The following is a 23,148-nucleotide window of genomic DNA, read 5'->3' as shown; positions in this document are numbered from 1 at the left end:
GACTAATTATACGGGGTTTTGGAGAGTAAAATTAGCGGGTGTGAGAGGGACTAAATGGTGGGACAGGTTTAGTATATCCGGTGCTTAATTTGTACAAATAAGCACCAAACAACTACTACAATATTATTAATACTATTCGATCGTTTATATCACATGCCAAACAAGGCCTAAATGTATCTCATCTCTATTAGAAATATGATACAAATGATATTATACATAAATGATAAGAATAACATTTTTATTTCTAAATTCAAAATTCATGAAATTAATATTACTAGTAACCTGGCAAAATTCGAAGAAAATTAGTGAATATTAAAAATGGGTTATTCAATCTTATCAAACATAACGAAAAAAACTATTAATGAGAAGGCATCACCATTGTGTGTGAAACTCATTATAATCAGAGACATGCATACATTATCAAGTACAGTTATGTACTAGGAGTAGGGCCAGGCATAATGCGGTGACAAATACAACGGCATAAACTTTTTTAAAAGGCCCGCCTAAACCATGGCACATCAAGATTAGGGGTGGCCATAAAAACCATCAAACCGGGAAACAGAAACGAACTGTGATAAAAAAAGAACCGTAAAAAACCGCATTGACAAAAAATATCAAAACGTGAACAAAAACCGAACCGAACCATTTCAAACGGTTCCGGTTTGGAAATATTAAGAACTAGACCGAACTACTTTTAATATAAATTATTGTTTTATTATTATTTTTATATAAATAAGATATTTTTCCAAGAAGACCATGTGCATAAGCCCAATATTTTTCTTCACTTCTCTCCCCCTCCTTTGTTGTTTTATCACTTTTCTCGCCTACATTATTTTTCTCCATTCTTTTCCAGTATATTATACATTATGTACATTTTAGTTTTAGTTTAAGGTCTACACTTTGGTCTTGATATGAGCCTTTCTATCTTTTGATTTATTATATGCACACTTTATAGCTTCCGGTCACAAATCTCGTAGATCTAGTAGTGGAAACTCAAATTTACTTGAATTTGTGGTTGAAATATGTGTTTGGTCTTAGAAGTAGAAAATTAGAAAAAAAACATATATATAATTTTGGTTGGAACCGTAAACCGGCATGAACCGAACCAGAATCGTCATGAACCGAACCGTACGGTTTTAGTAATAAATTTAAGCAGAATCGCACCGTTGAACTTTTCCGATTTTGATTCTATTTTGAAAGTGAAACCGGGGCGAACTGGACTGTGCCCACCCCTAATCAAGATAACCCTCTCCTTTGGTGGGAGAGATTCCATTAATTCAATCAAATGACTTGCTGATTTTTAAAAACTCGCCCATTGAAAAAGAAATATTGAATACATTGTCTGACGAATACTTCACATTGCGCGGTGAAAAATTAATACTTCGTCGCGTAAATTCCAAAATAAAAATTAATTCGAGTGACCAACTTTTTGTTCCAATTTAAATTTAAGACTGATTGAGCGACCAATCTACCTTAATCCATCGCACAAAATTCACTTGTGCGGAGAAATTGATTTAGTTCGTCATGCAAGTTCCAAAAATTTTAAAGCCTGCCAAATTTGGCTTACCTTTGAAATTAAAAACCTTGCGCTATAATGTCATATTTGCGAGACGAAATTTATATAAGGAAAACTAATGAAAGGGTTTGAAAATTTTGAGTTTCAACAATAAGGACAAAATAAAGGGTAAAGTGAATAGTACCAGGATTGACTTTTTAGTGTAAAAATGTGGTTTTTTGTTAAAGTGAACAATACCAGTAATTTTTCGTTAAAGTTCCCTTTTATATATTCGTAGCATAAGTGCTATTTAATTTGTTTTATTTAGCCTTTAATTTATTACAAATTTAATATATACAAAATAAATAGAATACAATTAATATTATTAAAATTAATTCACAAGTTTACATTAATCCTCATCAAACTATAATAAATGTCACAATCATCACTTTCATTATTTTTGTTATCTCATTCCTCCTCGTCGGTTGGTACATCAACATTGTTGTTCGGGCCCTCAGGTGCATTGTATATTGGTAGGTCACTAAGGTCAAATGTTAGACAATATTAGTATCTAGAGTGTTTCTGCACCAATTTATATTGAAGTTTCGAGCTGTTGGTCAACGAAGTTGTTGTCGGCATCGTTAATAGGATCTCAGTTCAGAATATAATACACCCCTCTGTGGTCAATCTTCTGAACAATTTCCATCCTCTCCTAGCTTTTAGGCTCGATGTAGAAAATTTGCTTGGCCATCGTTGCTATCGTCTCGCATAATGCTTCTATTCCTACGTGGGTCTATATCAAACCAACGACACTTAAAAAGAATCACTTGGCAACAATCTTTGTAAAGCAATTGCACAACATTGGTTAGTTTGCTATAGAAATCAATATCTGCACAATCGCCCATTCCCAGGACATGTACCCCTCTATTTTTAGTGCACAACTTGTCATCACGAACCACTACCCCCCAAAAACCTAACGCCATATTCATGACTACCTAAGTACAATAGCTTAGGGTTCAGATAGCCAAGTTGTATAATTCCTCAGTGTAAGCGGGCGAATTTAGTTCCTTCAATTTCTTCACCTAATTTATTACAAACAGTTAACATGTTAGTTTTACCAAATGTGAAGCAATTGACATGAAATTACAATTATGAATGAAAATAGACTAAAACAAAGACAACTTACTTGTTTGAAAACCAATGAGGAAACTTGATGGTGCTTCTAGGCATATAAATGCGAATGATGTTCTTGCTTCATTAACTCTTCATGCTAATTCAGGTATGCCATAATCTCGTCACAATTGTTAAGTACAAACCAATGCACTATCTCCATGTCCCTTTGGATAAACGACTCACCTAGTACTAGTTCACCAAAGGGTCATGCGATTTGGCCAAAAACAGAAAGTTTTTCCTTCCTTACTCCACCATTATTATTGCGCTAAGGACGATTGAATGCCATCTCAACATCTTGTAGGTACATAGCACAGTATGTAAGGGACTCATACAACCCAAGCCTTCATAATTGATCTTTCGGGCTTTGTCCTTATTCCATACACTTTTATTTAATTCACTGAGTTGTTTGTAGAAATATAATATTATGATTCAAATTAATTAAATCATCAATTAATCACGAATTAATAAATTTCTGAAGATGAAATACCTTTCTATTGGATACGTCCATCGATAGTTGGCAGGTCCGGCAAGCATTGCCTTATCCAACAAGTGAATCATCATGTGGATCATGTTTATGAAGAAAGATGGAGGAAATATTTGTTCAAACTTGCACAGGACTTCGACAATGTCATTATGCAACTGTTTAACATCGGACTTTCTCAACGACCTTGCTGATAACTAAGAAAAAAAAAAAAAAAAAATTCTCTCCAACAACATAATTGACTTAACCACATCTTCGGGTAAGAGGTGTCGAAAACCAACCTGGAGAAGGCATTAGAGTATCACATGACACATTTTGATAAGTTTTTTTGCTACGCATACAAGTCTTAAACACACACTCATTTTTTTTTAGACGTACTGACTTAAGCATCGAAGATCCATTGACCAAACTCCCCCTTCCCCTTCCCCCCACCCCACCTTATGGGTGCGCAAGGTTTTGATCATTGATCAAAGGTGTTGATTGTATTGTAGGTACAAATTCGTCAAAACTGAAGACGACAAATTTTTACGACCACACTTATTACTTAAAAAACAATCTCACTTATTTGGATAATAGTATAATACTTGTTTGGTGCACTTTTTTTCTTTTTGGGTAAATTACACAAAATTACCTTAATTTTGAGTCGAACCATAATATCATATCTCAAGTTTTAAATATTGCAATGTCATACCTCAACTCATGAATTCGTTGCAACGTTATACTTCCGTTAAATTTTCTGTCAATAGGCAACTCAATCCCCTAAAAGTACTTCCAGTGTAGGAAGGCCCCCTGAACAATATGCAACTCAATCCCTTGAAATGAACAGTAACTGCCCAAGTGCATATCCACTCTGAAATTGCATAGCCTACACAATTCGATATTAAAATATTAGCATTTGTTATTTTATAAAATAACAAAAAATAACATTATTTTTAATTTCAAATAATAATAAAAGATTAGTTGAAAGTACTAAAAAATGTTGAAATGTAAAAGTAAAGTGAAAAGGAACTTCGCGTGATAGCGGCAACGACGCCGACCCTTTCTTCAACTTGGAACTTCAAATATAAATATAAAAACCCGCTCTGATGCCACTTGATGTAGGACAAGCCAAGGGTCTCGAAGAGACCGGAGGATAGTAACTTGGGATTCACTCAAGATGAAACACACTCTTCATAATTTTTTTTTTTTTTTTTTTAAGTTAACTAATTGATTGTTTTAACTACTTGACTATCTTTTGAGTACGGAGCCCTTTAAATAAAGAGATACCTTACAAAAATGGGTAATGCTACACTTGCAACATTTTTCAAATCACATTTACACCACCTCTCTAATAGAGGTAGAGCCCAACAACATAAATGTGTTAAAAGTATTATTTTTGTACGAAGATAGGATAGATAGTTAAATAGTAGGGGATAGTTGCTAGACAGCCCAATAAACACACTGCTACAAAAAAATGTTTTCCCGAGGAAAGACCATTTGTAACATATAAGTTTCTCAATACTCGGGCAAAGTTCGAGAAGTAAACATTTGCCCGACGAAACCAAAACCTTTCGTTGTGCAAAATACTTTAGGCAACAAAGGACTTCGTCGCACTAAGCTTTAAGGGATGAAGCAATTTCTTTGCAAGAATATTAAGGCCACAACATAATTTCATTGCTTTAAGGTTTAGGTGACGACTTCTCTTCGTTTCAAAAACCTTTGTGTGATGAAAGTTGTCGGCGGGCATAATTTGTCCTATCATATTTGGTTTTCGAGTTTTTTTCGTTTTGTTTTTTATGTAAAAATATTTCAGCGAGCATAATTTTAAGCGACGGAATGTGTACTAGCGTTAAATTTGGGGCGACGACATATTTTCATTGGGCAAAAGTTTTTTAAAAAATTATTTTTTATTATTTATTTTTGTTATTTATTATTCTTAGTTATTAATTGTATTATTAAATTAGATATTTTAATTAACTTAATGGTTTGGTATTTAAAACAAAAATAATAATTAATTTAATTATTATTTATATTATACTTAGAAATGTACCCACAAACAATAAAAACTTATACTACCCTAATACCAAAAAAGCTATAAAAGTAGGGGCTCGAAGTCATCTGGGTGGGACGGCTGGGAATCTGTTGAATGGAGCGACTGGGAACTTGATGGCTAATGTGGCTGGGAATCAGATGAAGACATCAGAAATCTATATCAGACAACTGGAAGGTTTGTAAGATCTGGCTCATCTGGTCTTCCTGGATTGCAAGCTGCCGCTTCAAGTCTTGAATTTTCGTCGTCAACGTGGCGAGTTGTTTCAAGCTCTCTCCGGAAGATGAGGCATCAATGTCATTATGTCGTGCATTTCCCATCCCACCCAGAAATGTACTTACAAACAAGAAAAAAAATATACCACCCTAATACCAAAAAGCTATAGAAGTAGGGGCTCGAGGTCATCTGGGTAGGACGGCTGGGAATCTGTTGAATTAAGTGGCTGGGAACCCAATGGCTAATGTGATTGGGAATCAGACGATGACATTAGAAATCTATATCGAACAACTGGAAGGGAAGATTTGGCTCATTTGGTCGCCTTAGATTCCAAGCTGCCGTTTCAAGTCCTGAACTTCTGTCGTCAACGTGGCGAGTTGTTTCAAGCTGTCTCTGAAGATGAGGCATCAATGTCATTGTGTCGTGCATTTCCCATCCCCCGATAAACCCTACCAGACCTATAACTAAGAGTCTGATCAAGCGTCTCAATCATGATTTGAAGACCCACATCCTCGGTCAAAGTCACCCCCTTAGTGGGGTTGTCTGGGGGAGCTGCGATACAAGAGCATTGTGATAAGAAAATACTTACATATTATTATTTTTAATACTTATAAATGAAAGAAAAGTAACAGTTAAATAAACTTACATGAAACTGCTCAGCTGTCTTATCCTTAGGTCAAATATAAACTTCTTTGAACATGTTGATCTCTAGAAACTTATAATCCTCCTAAAAAAAAGTTAAACATATAATCCTATAGGAACAATATACTTTTCCCACTCGTTGCTTCTCCAACCTATATGAGAAGGGCTTCGAATCGAACTAGTGGAGAAGTTTCTTGTTTGACCTATTGATCTTGTTGGTCTAAGATCCCTTCTGTTAAACACAAATTTATTAGTGCATATATTATAAATAAAAAATATTGCTAAAATATTATTATACCTACCAAAAACTTTAGGTCCTGAAAATGTTTGCACAGTCACTCCCAATCCTTTGGGTTCTCCACCAATTACTTAGGGTGCCTTTTGCAAGAACGGACTCCACATCAGGAAAAGCCTCAAAATGGTGATGGAGGTTGCTCTTCCATTAGGTGCACTGTTTCGTAAAGAGCTCTTCTATGTATGTGGCTAAGTTGGCATCGAGGTTTTCAACATTATAGTTCAGCTCCAAATATCAAAAATATTAAAATATAAATAATAGTAGACTTAATTATAAAAAGTATTATTAAAAATTGAAAATACTCACCAACAGCTCATGTTACGTCACCTTCTTCATCCCCTTTGACACTTGTCTTCAAGTTCCCACTGCATAGAGCAATGGGTCTGCACAACGCCGTGGATCAGCGAGTTGTACTGGTCAGACATACGCGCGACATGGTATCAAAGATCATAACTGAAGGTGATTCTCTAATAACATGTAAACAATAATACAACACATGTCCACATCTGGCCAATATTTTCAACAATTATATCATCTAATATCCACATAAAACCAACATTGCAGTGGATGACGTGGGCACCTAAGAAACCACAGGAGCAGACGATGTAATCGGCGTAGGCGCCACAATCGATGGAGCATTAGCCGGAGCAGGATGTGCGGGAGGTGCACTAGCAGCTGAGCGACGGTGCATGGTAATCAAACGTGACATTGTAAAATTTGTGAACGAAAAAAATATCAAATTATTCCTAAAATTATAACTCGAAGAAAAATGCTCATCTACCACGGTTAATGTCCGTGATGGATTGCAATCCATCACGGACATTGTGCCCGTTAGTAATCTGGATGTGATAAAAAGTTTCAGTTTCTACCACTGGCTATGCCCGTTGTCAAATATAATGTAAACACAGACAGTGCCCGTTATAAATTGGAATTTAACACCACGGTACTATGGTCGTTGTGGATTACTAATTTACCACAAGTAATGCCTGCTATAAAAAAAAAAATTCCAAAATAAAAAAAATATATAAAAACCCACAAAATTGGAAATTTACTAAATATACAATATTTTTTTTTTAAAATAATCACATATTAAAAAAGAATTACTACCTGTACAAAGCTAACAACACCACCACCATTGATTTATACTATGAAATATCAAACTACATAGGAAGCATTAACTAGGCCTCAAATAACAAGGAAACTAGTTGAAAGACTTCACTTTTCCTTAAACACCTCCAAACGCCTTTTAAAGTTAATACTATGAATCTGTCATTAACCTATGAACAACTGAAATTATAAATGTAAATCACAAACATTCAGTGGTATTGAAAATCAATAAGCACCGACAACAACAAACAGACTCAAAACTAACGAAAAAGCATTACTTGAATTCTCCTATCGGTCAATATATATGGAATCATTGTACTAAATAAACAATTACTTGAAATTGGGAATTACCATTTCAACCAAGTTTCTTGAAGTTATTTAGTGAGCCACCGAAGAGAAGGATCTTGGAGTCCTTGACCTTGAGGTAGAATTACAACTTGAGGTAGAAGCTTGAACAAGGGAAATTGCCATTACTGCAGAAAAGATTCAAATAAAGCAATAAAGCATAGTGTGAGAAAAAGACTCGAGTGCACATCAAAATACACATAAAGGAAGAAAACAAAAAAATATATAATGAATAGGCAAAGAACATGGATAAGGCAAATACATTTTCTGAGAAGCCATGAACACGAGTCGCACCATTCGTAGCCACCATCTGCGTCTCCATTCATTAAACACCCATAACCAAAACGTATAAGAAAACAACTTGAAATTAGAAGTGCCATTTATTTACATCAAAGTAATTTGATGCAATTATATATAGAGCAGGCGAGAGACAGAGAGCCCTTCGTACAAACTGTTCTTTATTACATTGGAGCTTTTCCCTTAACATCTCAATCAGAACAAGACATACTCATGCACATACCTAAGAAGCAAAGCCGATCATCCCACTGATTTTTTATCACAATGGACATATTTCAATTATATGGGTTACCAAGATTTATTCAAGCTTAAGTTATTTAATGAAATTGAGGGAAACATCTTCAATTTACTAACCATATGATGGCCCCTGAACTAGTTTAGTGGAGAAAATGGAAGCTACGATCAAACCAACAAAACAACTACAACGGTATTAGAACAAATATAATACAAAACTAAAATACAAGAGCAAAGTTCCAAATTTTGAGTGTGAATATAGAGAATCAAATTCAAAACCCTAACCCCAAAAATCCGTCCAAAAATTTGCATACCAATTTCTAAGCTATAAAGTGAGAAAGGCTAGCAAATGCAAACTGCCCTGCAACCTAATGGTCATCCACCATCATTCATAAGAGAAAATAAGCATAGGGGTAGTTTTTTAACAAGAAAAACATTACTGCGATAAGTCATTAATAAAGGAATCTCCAAAAAAAAAAAAAAAAAAACGATACAAATGAAAATCAAACTTACCCAACCCAAAAAACAAAAAAGGAATATTCATCCAAATGTAAACTCTTCCTACAGACGGATCGATGGAGTGACAGCGGAGCAATGGACAGACGGATCAATGGAGTGAGCAGCGGAGGTGAGAAAGAAACCAAGGCCGAATTTATAAGGTTTTTCAACGAAATTGGGTAAATTGCTACAAAAACAAAGCTTTTGATGGCAGTTTTGAAGATATTCTGGTGCATAGAGTCCCATCTTCACAAAGTTGGCTCAGAGGAGGAAGAAGGGTTCTTCTGGCATAAGCAGAGGGACGAATGGGAAAACGTGAAGAAGGTTTGAGAGGAAGTATAAACAAGGGTGCTTGTGGGGACATAGGATTAAAGTAGATATGGAAGCCACTGTGAGAGAGAGAAAAGAAGAGGACAAAAATTGAGGAACTGAAAAAGAGGAAGGTGTTGAAAACATTGGCATTGCTATGAATGCTCAGACACAGATTTTTCAATACTCACAAATGTGATGTAAACTTTGGAAACAAAATGGTCGTATTTTCAAAGTCATGTGATGTAAATTTCAAAATGTAATAATGCTAGTTGCTCTATAAATAGAGCACTCGATTGCAATCAAAACACATAATAAGAAAGGAAAGATCTATAACATCAATATCTATTCCTACCTCTTTTATTTGTCATCCTCTTGTGCTATAGTTACAGTGTAATATTTTACACCTGCTTCGCTCCTGTTATTAGTAAATGTTATCTCTCTAACTTTGACCTATTTATAATACGTTATCAGCACAACTCTCTAAATATAACCATTCCTCGTTTCTCTTCGCCGAAAGAAATCATTTCTCTTCACCGAAAAAAAAAACGTTTTCTCTAAGGATTTTACTGTTCATCTTCTTCCTCTGCCTCAACTACTGGATATACTCTAGCGAAGAACTGTTTGCACCATGCTTGCTTTTAGTTCTCAACCTAACAGTTACATATATCTTTGATTTTTTTGTTTGGTGTAGATCTTGATTACTAATCCAGTGTTTATTTATATTAATTTTACTACAATGCAAGATCGTGCGGTACAATTGCCCATCTTGAATTGCAAATTTAATCTTACTGTAATCTATGATGGTGCGGTATCATCGCCTATCTTAGACTGCATATCTAATTTTACTGTAAATTTTAGGTGGAGCGGTATAATCACCCACCCTACCCTGCGTATTTAAATTTGTCTGCTGTTTAATTTCATTGCAATTTTAGGTGGTGCGGTATAATCGCCCACCCTGCTCTGCATATTTAAACTTTCCTACTACTTGAGTGGTGCGGAATAATCGCTCATTCTATGTTATGAGAATGGTGCGATACAATTGCCCTCCTCATTCATCATGTAAATCTTGAGCTTGAAGTTTCGAGTGCTTATCATTTTGGCCTGAAGATCAAAACGAAAAATTTGTAAGAACCAGATTTTCTAACACTATATTCCCCATATTACATATTATTGCAAGTTCTTACACATCTTAGTTTTCTTTCAAAAAAGAAAATAGCAAACTTGGCAAAGCTTGATTTTGCTGCCCTGTACCTTACCTGGGTATCTGGAAGCAGGAAATCTTAGAGATACCATTATGGAAGAAAACAGTTCATCTTTTCAAGATCTGGTGAAGGCCATGATCTTTCTTCGTCGCCATCTTGATGAGGGACTAAAGAGCGAGTACTTAACGGTTGAAGATCCGTTAGCTCTCTAAAAGACATTGAAAAACAAATACAATCACTAGACAACGGTGATTCTTCCAAGGACTCGCTATGAATGGACTTACCTAAGGATCCAGGATTTCAAGTCAGTGGCTAAGTATAATTCTGCGTTGTTCAAAATTACCTCTTAGATGAAGCTCTGTAGGGATACCATTATAGGAAGATATGCTGGAAAAGACTTTCAACACATTTCATGCCTCTAACATGCTCCAGCAGCAGTAGTATAAAGCGCGAGGCTTCACTGAATACAACCAGCTGATATCTGTGTTCTTGGTAGCTGAACAAAACAGTGAGCTCCTGATGAAAAATCATCAGTCCCAACCCACTGGATCTGCACCATTCTCAGAAGTGAATGCTGTTTTCCTCAAAGTGAACGCCACATCCTCTGGTGCAATAATCATAAACGAAGATGTAGCCATAAGTGAGGCCGGTGGAACAGAAAAGACAAGAATCATGGTGGTCAGTTTCACAACCATATTCCAAGGCAAAATTCAGGCCCGAGCTTTAAAAATGGAAATCACCACAAAGGCAAACCTCGTATGAACAATGCTCCTAGAAACTCTGATAGAACCTGTCATAGGTGTGATGGCAATGGGCACTGGGCGCATACTTGTCGTATCCCAAAACATCTGGTGGATCTATATCAAGCCTCCCTCAAGGAGAAAGGCGTCGAGACTAATTTCCTCGACCAGGCTAAACCAATGGATATACCTGATCCAATGTGTGACTTATCAGGGCAGTTGAACACAACCCACCTAGAGGTCTTGGACTTCATGGTGGAAAAGGGAAATTAAGTATACCAGTCCAATTAAACCATTAATAGTTGATGTACTTTTATTATGCTGAACTTGTAGTTTAAAAACTAGCATTTCAAATTCAATAGAGGTGGCATTTAAATTTCCTATTATAAATTACTTTTAATTGTGATTCCCTTACTCAGAGAGTATGGATAAAAACTATGGTCATTCTCAAAACATGAGAAATAGCAGAGACATTTGTCTTGCAGACAGCGCAACCACGCATAAAATACTTCGAGATCGAAAATATTTCTAAAGATTGATGCTTACAAAAGTAACGGTAACAACAATATCAGGGCAATCAGATGTGATTGAAGGCTCAGGGAAAGCCCAGATTATGTTACTAAATAGAACAATATTGTCTGTACAGAATGCGTTGTACGCTACTCAATCTACTTGAAATTTGTTGAGTTTTAAAAACATACGTTTAAATGGATACCACATTGAAACAAAAAGTGCAGAAAATATGGAGTATCTATACATTACCTCCAATAATACCCAAAAGCGTATATTGGAGACGTTGTGTGGTTTGACGAGTGGATTGTATTATACATACATAAAGACAGTTGAATCACATACTGTCATGAACCAGAAGTTCATTGATTCAAATGGACACCCAGGATCTACCATGATGCATAAAATCATTACCAACTCTAATGGACATCCATTATTGAGCAGACACATTGTTATCTCAAATGTTGACCCTTGCAAGGCTTGTTCTCAAAGGAAGTTGATAATTTGACCATCACAACTAAAGGTTGATGCTGAATCCCCATCATTTCTGCAAAGAATTCAAGGGGATATTTGTGGGCCTATTCAACCATCTTGTGGACCATTTCGATATTTTATGGTTTTGGTTGATGCATCTACCTGATGATCACATGTTTGTCTCTTGTCTACTCAGAATGTAGCTTTTGCGAGACTTCTTGATCAGATAATTAAGTTGCGAGCACAGTTCCCAGATTATCCCATTAAGTCAATTCGACTTGATAATGCTGGTGAATTTACGTCTTAAACTTTTGATGATTACTGCATGACATTGGGCATTGATGTTGAACACCTTATTCACCATGTCCATACACAAAATGGTTTGACAGAAACATTGATCATGTGGCTTCAGTTAATAGCTCGCACTCTACTCATGAAAACAAAATTGCTAGTTTCTGCATGGGGACATGCCATCTTACATGCTGCATTATTGGTTCGATTAAGACCTATAGTCAACCACAAATACTCATCAGTACAACTCATGTTTGGGCATCAGCCAAACATTTCACATTTACGAGTTTTTTGTTGTGTTGTTTATGTACCTATTGCACCACCACAACGCATTAAAATGGGACCTCAGAATTTATGTGGGTTTTGATTCACCATCTATCATTAGATATTTGGAACCCTTGACAAGTGATATGTTTACAGTTCGTTTTGCTGATTGTCACTTTGATAAGACAGTTTTCCTGACATTAGGGAGAGAATAGTCCGTTCCAGAAGAACGGTAAGAGCTGACATGAGTTGTACCTACCTTGTCTCATTTTGATCCACGTAGCACTCAATGTGAAAATGAAGTGAAAGGATTGTTCATCTTCAAAGTATTGCCAATCAAATGCCAGATGCATTTAATGATGCTATGAAAATGACAAAATCATATATACAAGCTATAAATGCACCTGCAAGAATTGATGTCCCTGTTGGACAAAATAAAGTGGCAACGAATGATTCATCTGGTGCACGCCTGAAGCGTGGTAGACCTCCAGGTTCAAAAGATTCAGCCCCTCGAAAGAGAAAGTCGAAGGCACAACTGAATCCAAATGAAATCATTCAAGAAGAAAAAATGAATGACATATCCACAATTCATGATTCTCTACTTTCAGAAAAAGAAAATGTCTTTGATGAGACACATATACCTGAAGAAACAGAGGTACATGAAAGCAAAGAAATCTCCATAAATTATGCTTGTACTAATGAATTGTGGGATCGGAATGAAATAATCATCGACGACATGTTCGCATTCACGGTAGCCACTGAAATCATATTAAGTGATGATCTTGAGCCCCATTCTGATGATGAATGCAAACAGAGACAAGATTGGTCTAAGTGGAAAGATGCAATCCAGGCAGAATTACATTTTTTGAAAAGGCAAAATATTTTTGGACCAGTAGTCCAAACCTCGCCTGGTATAAACCCCGTGGGTTACAAATGGGTATTCACAAGAAAATGCAATGAGAACAACAAGATTACAACATATAAAACACGACTCGTTGCACAAGGTTTTTCGCAAAGACCTGGAATTGATTATAAGGAGACATACTCTCCTGTAATGGACTCAATTACGTTCCGTTACTTACTAAGTTTAGTGGTTTCAGAAAAACTTAACATGCGACTTATGGATATCATCACCGCGTATCTATATGGAAAATTAGATGTTGACATATATATAAAAGTCCCATAAGGACTTAAGTTGCCTGAAACAACTAACAAACCACGAGGTATGCTCTCAATCAAATTAAGGCGATCATTGTGTACGCTGAAACAATCTAGACGAATGTGGTATAATCGTCTCAATGAGTCTTTGATTAAAGAAGGATATATCAACAATGTCATTTGCCCTTGTGTGTTCATTAAGAAATCTAACTCTGGATTTGCTATAGTGGCAGTATATATCGATGATATGAAACTAGTTGAAACCCCCTAAAGAGCTCAATAAAACTACTGAATATCTGAAAAGCGAATTTGAAATGAAAGACCTTAAAAAAACAAAATTTTGTCTCGACTTGCAGATCGAGTATTATGCTAGTGGATTTTGGTCCACTAATTAGCTTACATTGAAAAAATCCTGAAGCAGACAAGGCTTATCCACTCAGCACGCCAATGGTCGTTCATTCTTTGGACATTAAGAAAGATCCATTTCGTCCAAAAGAAGATGATGATTTGGTCCTTGGTCCAGAAGTACCATATTTGAGTGCAATAAGTGTTTTATTGTATTTAGCACAATGTACTAGACCAGATATAGCTTTTTCAGTCAACTTGTTAGTAAGGTATAACTCTGCTCCAACCATTCGTCATTGGAAGGAAGTCAAAGTTGTATTGCGATACCTTCGTGGGACAACAGACATGGGTCTCTTCTACTCAAAGAAACCCACAAATGACCAGATCCTTGTTAGATATGCAGATGCTGGTTTTCTCTCTAATTCGCATAAAGCATGCTCACAAACTGGATATATGTTCAAGAATGGAGATACAACAATCTCATGGTGCTCAACAAAGCAAACATTAGTTGCTACATCTTCAAATCATTCAGAAATACTTGCTTTACATGAAGCAAGTCGTGAATATTCTTGGTTAGGATCAATGATCCATTATATTTGGAATTCATGTGATTTACCTTCAAAGACAGACACTTCAACTGTCATTCATGAAAGATAATGTAGGCTATGTTGCCCAAATGAAGGAAGGATTCATCAAGGGCGATAAGACTAAATACATATCTTCAAAGTTTTTCAGTGCACATGAGCTTTAGAAGGCTAAAGTTATTGAAGTTAGATAAATCTGTTCCAATGAAAATTTAGCAGATTTGTTCACCAAATCTCTACCAAAGTGCATGTTTCAGAAGATAATGCAAAGTATCGGATTACGTCGACTTACCAAACAACTAAATTTGGAGAATGCGGAATCAGGGAGAAATATATATCAGGGGGAGCATCCATGATACATGCATGTTGTACTCTTTTTCCTTCGATTATGATTTTTCCCACTGGGTTTTTCCTATCAAGGTTTTAATGAGGCAACATAAGCATATTTAACACTATATCAACAATCCAAGTAAAGTTGTACTCTTTTTCCTTCGCTATGGTTTTTTCCCACTGGGTTTTCCCAATCAAGGTTTTTAACGAGACAACTGATGTTGATATATGGGCATCCAAGGAGGAGTGTTGAAAACATTAGCATTGTTATGAATGCCCACACACAGATTTTTCAATGCCCACAAATGTGATGTAGACTTTGGAAGCAAAATGATTGTATTTTCAAAGTCATGTGATGCAAATTTCAAAATGTAATAATGTGAGTTGCTCTATAAGTAGAGCACTCGATTGTAATCAAAACACAGAGTAAGAAAGGAAAGATCTATAACATCAGTATCTATTCCTACCTCTTTTATTTGGCATCCTCTTGTGCTATAGTTACAATGTAATATTTTACACCTGCTTTGCTCCTGTTACTAGTAAAGGTTACCTCTCTAACTTTGACCTATTTATAACATAATGGAAGACAAAGTAGAAGAGATGAGGGCATGGAGAAGGTAGAGAGCACGCAAACTGGATTTGTCAAATTTCAAAGATGTTTAAAATTTTGCAAAATTTGGTGTCCCGCCTTCTCTATTTTTTTTTTTTTTTTTTAAATTATGAATGACTATACCACACGTTATGCCTGTGGTAGATAATAAAAGGTGTTGTGGATATTAATCATATTGATGACGAGCATCACGCATGGTGGCTTAGTATATTTACAACAAGCAACTTTGCGCATGGTTATTAACTACTATTTTACTACGGACTAATATTTGCCTGCGATAAAAAATTGTTATACACCATGTGCTCACTATGCCCGTGATAAATTTGTATTTTTTACAATGAACTCTTAATGCCCGTGATCAAATTGTCGTGGTAGATGAGCTGTTGTCTTGTAGTGCCTAAAACTAAAATCCTAATCTACAACTAAAATCCTAAAAATTAACTCCAAAATTAATCCTAAAATCTAATCCTGAACATTAATCATAATTTAATCCTAATCTAAATTAATCCAAAAATTAATAAATAAATAAAATAAAAACTGAACAAAATTTTGATCAGCTGCATAAACAAAAAATCCTAATCTGCCCGCCCCTCACCCACCGCCCTTGCACCACCCCTGCACCGTTGAAACTCCCCTTCCCCGCCCCTGCACCACGCCGCCCCCTAGAATCCAATGTTGAAACCCCCATACCACCACCGCATCACCATGCCACCTATAACCCACTGTCGAAACCCCCACCCTACACGCGCCCAAATCCCTAATATGCAACCCAAAATCCTAATTAACCCTATTAACCAAATAACATAAATAAAAGGCTTTTTATTTAGGGTTTCATAACTCATCACTTTGATTCCTAAGATTTAAAATCAATAAAAGTGGTTCCTGAGTTTGTCCATTATCAATCATTCTAATCATTTCTTGAAAAGTTATGTTAAATAAGGACCAAATGATAAAAATACTCTCAATTTAATAAACAATGGGCCAAAATGATTTGACAAAAATTGAGGATCTTTATGTCATTTTCTCCTTCTTTTTTTTTTTTTACGACGTCATGTTCTCCTTATCTAATATATGGAGATTTTTCAAGGAATGATCAAAATGATTGATGGTGGACAAACTCTGAGACCACTTCTATTGATTTCAAATCTCAAGGACCAAAGTGATGAGTTATGCAAATCTCAGGGACCATTTTGGCTAAAAAGCTTGAATAAAAATAAAATTAAAATTAAAATTTGAATTAGAAACTACCTTAACTTGTAAGAGGGAGAATGAGGGAGGGTCGGAAAGGCAGTGAGATCGGAGTGCGCAGTGAATGCCGATTGGAGTAAAATAGAGAAGGAAGAAGAAACGAGGCATGAGATATAATTGAATACGAAGCACATTTTTGTGTACCGCCAAAATTTTTAGAGCCATGCACGACGAAGCATTTGTCATGTAAGGAGACTCAAATTAAATTATAACACTTAATAACTTGTATATTATTTTGGGAATTGGGAGGCGACAAAACCCTAGTAAATTTCGTTGCGTAAGGCATTTTTAGGCAACAAAATAAGATAAATCGCTGCCCAAAGACACTTAGCTCGACGAAATTTTGTGCTTCACAGCGTAAGTTTTAAATTAATTATAAACCATTCTTTTCATTTCTGAATTAAGTAATTTTTTTTCTAGGATGATCTTGAAGAAGAGATCTAACTATTAAACAGTTTATATTTTAAAATCAACTTTTCCAAATGTCAATCACATTATATCACTTATGCAATTCGAACATCATCTAATAGTGACGTCGTAACATTTGCAAACTTCAAATGAACCTCTTAATATATGAGGCGTAAGATGAACGATCTCATGGTCAAAGTATGAGTATTGGTATGTATAATAAAACATCTTTGGTAATATCATAGTGCCAAGCAATACCCTATTTTGAACATCATGTAATACTTTCATGATATTTACAAACTTGAAAAGAAACGTTAATCTATATGGCTACAGTGACGTGATTAATCAATCTCATTAATCGATATGGCCACATTAGTGATTAATCAATCTCATTTCACAATGACTTCTTCATCTCCTCAAGCATTTTTTTCCTAGATGGTCACTCCATTGACAATTGTTCCGCACTAACGCCTCTTTGTCATGCACAAGCTTGGCATGCGCCTCCCTCTTTGTCATGCACAAGCTTGGCATGCTCATCTGGTGATCATTCATCAGATGTCTAACACTGCAAGACATTTTGTTTCTTCCCTACGAAAAAAACAAAAATGTTCAAAACCAATCATAAAATTCTACTAAAAAATCGGCATAACCACCCCTAAAAATTAAGAATTTTCCATAACCTACAAACTTGGATATACATATTGTCCACGTCCAACCAAGATTTACAAAAACAAACTAAGCAAAATAATAAACTTTTATTTTAATTATGTAATAAAACTTTGCAACAAAAAAAAAAAAAAAAAAAAAAAAAAAAAAAAAAAAACCCTCAAAATTCATACAAATTAGATATTACCTGTCTGTTGCACTATCAGATGCCTGACCATCTGGACAAACAGTTGGAGCATCAGCGAAATCTGATGAAATTACCAAACGCAATATCTACAAAATTATAATTTCCATAAATTCGCAAGCCCACAAAATTTTAGACACGATTAAACATTCAAAAAGTAATTTTAATAACCCAAAAAATAATTCGGAGAAATGAAGACTTATTGTCGATATCTTCGATTATCGACGGTGATAGTAGGTAGGAAAAAGGAAAGAAGATATGAGATATAGGGCAGAAGGAAGTTTTGGATTTTGGAGGAGAAAAAAAAAACATTGGGAATTGGGAAGGAGATAAGGAAGAGATGAAATGAGGTGAGAAGGATGCATTTTGAACTGGGAAAACCCTTGTGCGACAAAGCCTTTCATCTCTTAAAGTTTCATCTTCATGGCCTTTTAACTTTCTACCATTATTGCCTCATATAACTTTCTGAAACTTCACTGACGAAATCTGAAGGTTATTTGTCACGCAAAAATTTTGTTTGACGTGCAAAAAATGGCGCCAAACCCTCATTTTGCTGCAAATTTTGTTTAGAGTTTGTGCGACGAATAGATTACGTTGTCAGGCAAACAACTATTGCACAACAAAATGCTTTGCCCCGCAAATTTTTTGGTTCTTTTTTCCGTGAACATTTGGCGCGATGAAATGTTTGTTTCGTCACGCAAAGTTATCTAGAGCTTCGTAGCTTTAAGTCATTTGACATACTATAGAGTGTAATACTGTCATTTTCTTGCCTATAAGCCCTCGGCATTTCATATAGGTTGCCTTTCTAACGTCTAATTTCCCCTCCAAAGTTAACTCCATACACTATTTATTTATGTAAAATTACCAATCTACCCTCCAATGTGTATTACATCCAAGTAACGTGACTTAAATTGACGGACAATTGAATATAGTATCTTCGAATCTAACATTAGGGATGTAATTAGTAGATTTTTATAATTCAATGACTAATTTTTCTGTAAAAATAGTTTAGAGACCTAATTTTCACTCAAGTGATAATTCAGAGACTAAATTAGTAGTTCACTTTATTTGGGAGATTGTTCTTGATCATGTAATTTTGCGCATCCAACACTATCGCATGGTTTTGGTCGGCCACGATGAATACTCTAGGAACTAATCCATACTTCTCCTTAGTGAGTTTTATTACATCATAATTATATAAAGGAAAAGTTCTCACCAATGATAATACTAGATTTAAATCCTGTCCATTACAAACATAAAACAAGGAAAAGTTTAGCTAACCAATATTGGAAAGCCCGAACTTATTTTTTGAAACTATTAGCGCTATACTCTTACACTACATCTTATATTTCTAGTGTGTGTTAAAGAGAACACGATAGGGTTCTTATATACTGCAATAGACACACTTCAAGACTTGCATGTGGTGATAAGAGCTGGTACAAGCTTGTCGCCATGACCTTAGGCCCAATAAGAAAGGAGGTTGCAGGGTTGTTGGTCCGTTGTCATATTTGTATTGAGAGTCCATAATGTCAAATCCTTTGGTAACCTATGCATTTTTAAGAAAATTATTTTTTAGTTAATTTCCCTTAAGTAGGATTCCAAATGCAATGAACAAGAGATCATGTTAAAGTGTTGTGACAGATATTTAAAAAAAAAAATTAAAAAAAAGTCATATTCATTCATCACATTTCCTTATTCACCAGAATGAGGTTTGTACAACATATGATCAATAAATTAGGTATACAGTAAAACCTCTATAAATGAGAATGTTGGCACTGTGAAAAATTATTATTTTAGAGTATTTATTAATGAATAAAAAATTTCTCTGGTTTTTTTTTTTTTTTTTTTTTTTTTTGTTTTTTTGTTTTTTTTGCTGATATTAAGATAATTTAAGAATAAGATGATCGTCACTTAGTACTACAATTTAATAGTATTCTCTTTCACTTGCAAGTGAGAGGTCTTAGGTTCGATATTCGCCAAAGGCAAATTTGAACTACATTATTGCTAGCTCATTATGAGGCTAAACATACCTCATCCACCTAAGGCCATCTCCGACCGAAGGGTCCAATGAGCTAAAAGGTCGAAAATGGCCCTAAAACCGTCTCCAACCGAAGACCAAGCCAAATGGCACGTGGACCCCACTGGACAAAAAACAGCCAAAGGGCCAACCGGGATGCCCAAATGAGTGAGCTAGTCGGCCCCGGCTAGAAAATTTGAATCTCAACGGCTAGCTGACGTCAGCTAGTCGTTATTTTTTATTTTATTTTTTTGGGCCAAAAATTTAAAAAGAATTTTTAATTAAAGCCCAGAAAGGTGATTGGATCTCCCATCATAGTTAAGCAGTTTTATTGTTGACCAAAACTTCGAGAAATGATCTAACTTGAATGTATAATTGAGCTTATGCATTTTAATGATTAAATTCATAAATATCTCAACCACATATGAATTTAATATCGTATTGTCTTTTAGCCTCTATATTGGTATCCATGGCAAAAAATGGGTACCTCCATGAGAAAATTTTGTAGATCGATGAATATTTTCAATCTAGATATTTATTCGATACCAAAAATTATATGTCTATTCGCGAAAGTTTAAGTCAATGCGACGTACAATATTTGTTAAGACATATTTAGTGAACTATTATTAGCACTCCAAAAATCTCATTCTACACTCCGCACAAGTGTATTTTTCTTTCTAATTATAGAAAGTTTGGAGTGCCAAATGAGATTTTTGGAGTGCTAATAATAATTTTCTATATTTTATTTTAGTTTGGAAGTCAACTTTCGTTCTTTATCAAGTTCGGGGTATCACTGACTGTGACCCTGTGCAACTAGTTGTTGATTCCTTTTGAATAATCAACATTATTTCTTACAATGTCTTGGGTGGATGAATAATAGAAAGAAAACGGTCATGAAACAAGCTGAATAGTAGTAATACTAATTAGTAAACAACTTGTGCATGATGTTTGCTTATAACCAAGTGGCATGAAGGGATAAATTTGTAGGTTTCATGCATGACTTGGAATAGTATTAGTAAATGCATGATGTTTGCTTATAACCAAGTGGCATAAAGGGACAAATGTGTATGTTTCATGCGTGACTTGGAATAGTATTAGTCATCGGGAGAGTTTGCATCAATTTTTTGCTTTTAATATGTATATATTATGTTCTATTTTAATGGGATTGCTCACCACCCCTAAGTTGTGATAATGCCTTTATTTATCGTTGTTATGTGAGTTTAATTAAACTTTGAGATTGTGTTATAAGAAAACATCATGCACAAGTTGTTTACTAATTAGTACTACTCTTATTCAGCTTGTTTCACGATCGTTTTCTTTCTGGTATTCATACGCCCAAAACATTGTAAGAAATAATGTTGATTATTATCAACAACTAGTTGCATAGGATCACAATCAGTGATACTCCCAACTTGATAAAGAAAAAAAAAAAAAAAAAAAAAAAAAAGTTCGACTTCCAAACTAAAATAAAATGTATATAAATATAGAAAATGTATATAAATATGGACACACACACACACATACTGAAGCTTCTAAGAGCATCTCCAGTAAGGGGCTTTATATGCGATTGAAAAGTGATGGATATAGCCCATTTTAGAGTGATGAGGAATCTACGACGAAAGCGGAGCCAATTACTACGACGAAGTAAGTGTTTTCACAATTTATTTTTAATATTTAATTATATTACATTTAATTTAAGTTGTTATAGTTTTTAAATTTAAATAATAAATTATGTTTGGCCCTCGGTTGGAGATGTTTTTTGTGACAGGGCTAAAACGAGCCCTATGGCCCTTTTGCCATCGGTTGGAGATGATAAGAAATATGATCATGCACTGTTCATTAAAATATTAATTTCTTGAAGGGTTAGAGGGCTAAAACGAGCATTCGGTTGGAGATGGCCTTAGTGTACATAATATTGTTTGTACACACCTAGAAAGAAAAAAAAAAAGACGATCAAGCATTTTAAAAAATTAATTTCCTCGAAGATAAAGTACTTAACTCGTTCATCTACATGGAAGAGGATCCTCTCCTGAGCTCAGGATGAGGATCCTCCTGACCATGAAATCCAGACCGTTCAAAATTAATCCAACGGTTCCAAATAGGGGGGTCCTTTAAAAGTTATAATAATTGTAACCGTTGGATTACAATTGAACAGCCCGGATTTCGTGGTCAGGAGGATCCCCATCCTGTGCTCAGGAGAGGATCCTCTTCCCATCTACATGACATCTCATTTATAAGGAATAAAAAAATTCTACATTGACTGATGAGACAACGGGGGCATTTTGCAAGTATAAAATTGAGCATATCTCTTCTAGTTAAAAGATTTGCAAACAATGGGTTCGACAAAAATATTAGTTGATCTAACCAATCAATAGTATCAAACAATCTTAAAAGTTAAACATGATATTTGTCGGATGAGATGAAAGAAAACAATGTTAAGAGGTTCAAACCAGCAAAGTATTCCGAGTTTGAAAAAGTATGAGTGGTTTCTCCAATATCAAGATAAAGTGAATATGACAAGAGAAATGATAGCAGAACTTTTAGACTTTTAGTATATACTAGCCTTCATGCACAAGCGGGCACACGCATGCAGAAGACATTTTTTGAATCACGGCGCGCTACTCGAGATTTACACGTTTTAAATGTATTTATATGCGAAATTGACTAAAGGAAAGTCAAATATTTGAAGTAAATGAATAATTTTAGATCATGCTTGAAGAAACCCCTAATAAACCAATTAAAACAGCTGAATTCACATAATAAAATCGGTTTCTATATAATTTACATTAAGAATAGAGAAAATAATATTTAATAAGCAATTGATTGAATCATATTATTGCTAGCCTATTGTGAGGCTAAGCCCACATCCCTCCACCTTAGTGTAGATAATATCGTTTATTTAAAATTAAAAAAAAAAAAACAATAATTTGACAATTAATTTAATCACATTATTATCTATGTGCGAAAGACTTTTTTTATAACCAGCATTACAC

General features: G+C 35.0%; 1 long non-coding RNA gene across 5 annotated transcripts; it reads right to left on the bottom strand.

Annotated features, from left to right (window-relative positions):
• Positions 1-5,133: 5,133 nt before the first annotated feature.
• Positions 5,134-9,249, bottom strand: LOC148698694 (uncharacterized). Of its 5 annotated transcripts, none has more exons than XR_015956738.1 (6): positions 8,046-9,249; positions 7,790-7,911; positions 6,638-6,744; positions 6,339-6,507; positions 6,041-6,268; positions 5,134-5,946 (listed from the first exon to the last, which is right to left on the bottom strand). It is a non-coding gene; the product is annotated as an uncharacterized LOC148698694 (long non-coding RNA). The 5 variants fall into 5 exon arrangements; XR_015956736.1 differs by having other exon boundaries at positions 6,339-6,556; positions 8,046-9,218; XR_015956735.1 differs by having other exon boundaries at positions 6,339-6,744; positions 8,046-8,328; positions 8,435-8,769.
• Between the last annotated feature and the right edge of the window lie 13,899 nt (positions 9,250-23,148).

Source organism: Pyrus communis, chromosome 2 (assembly GCF_041283825.1).
Source record: "Pyrus communis isolate YQ-2024b chromosome 2, ASM4128382v1, whole genome shotgun sequence".
Classification (NCBI taxonomy): Eukaryota; Viridiplantae; Streptophyta; class Magnoliopsida; order Rosales; family Rosaceae; genus Pyrus; species Pyrus communis.
The sequence above is the reverse complement of the archived record's forward strand: the minus strand, read 5'-3'. Positions and strand labels throughout refer to the sequence as shown.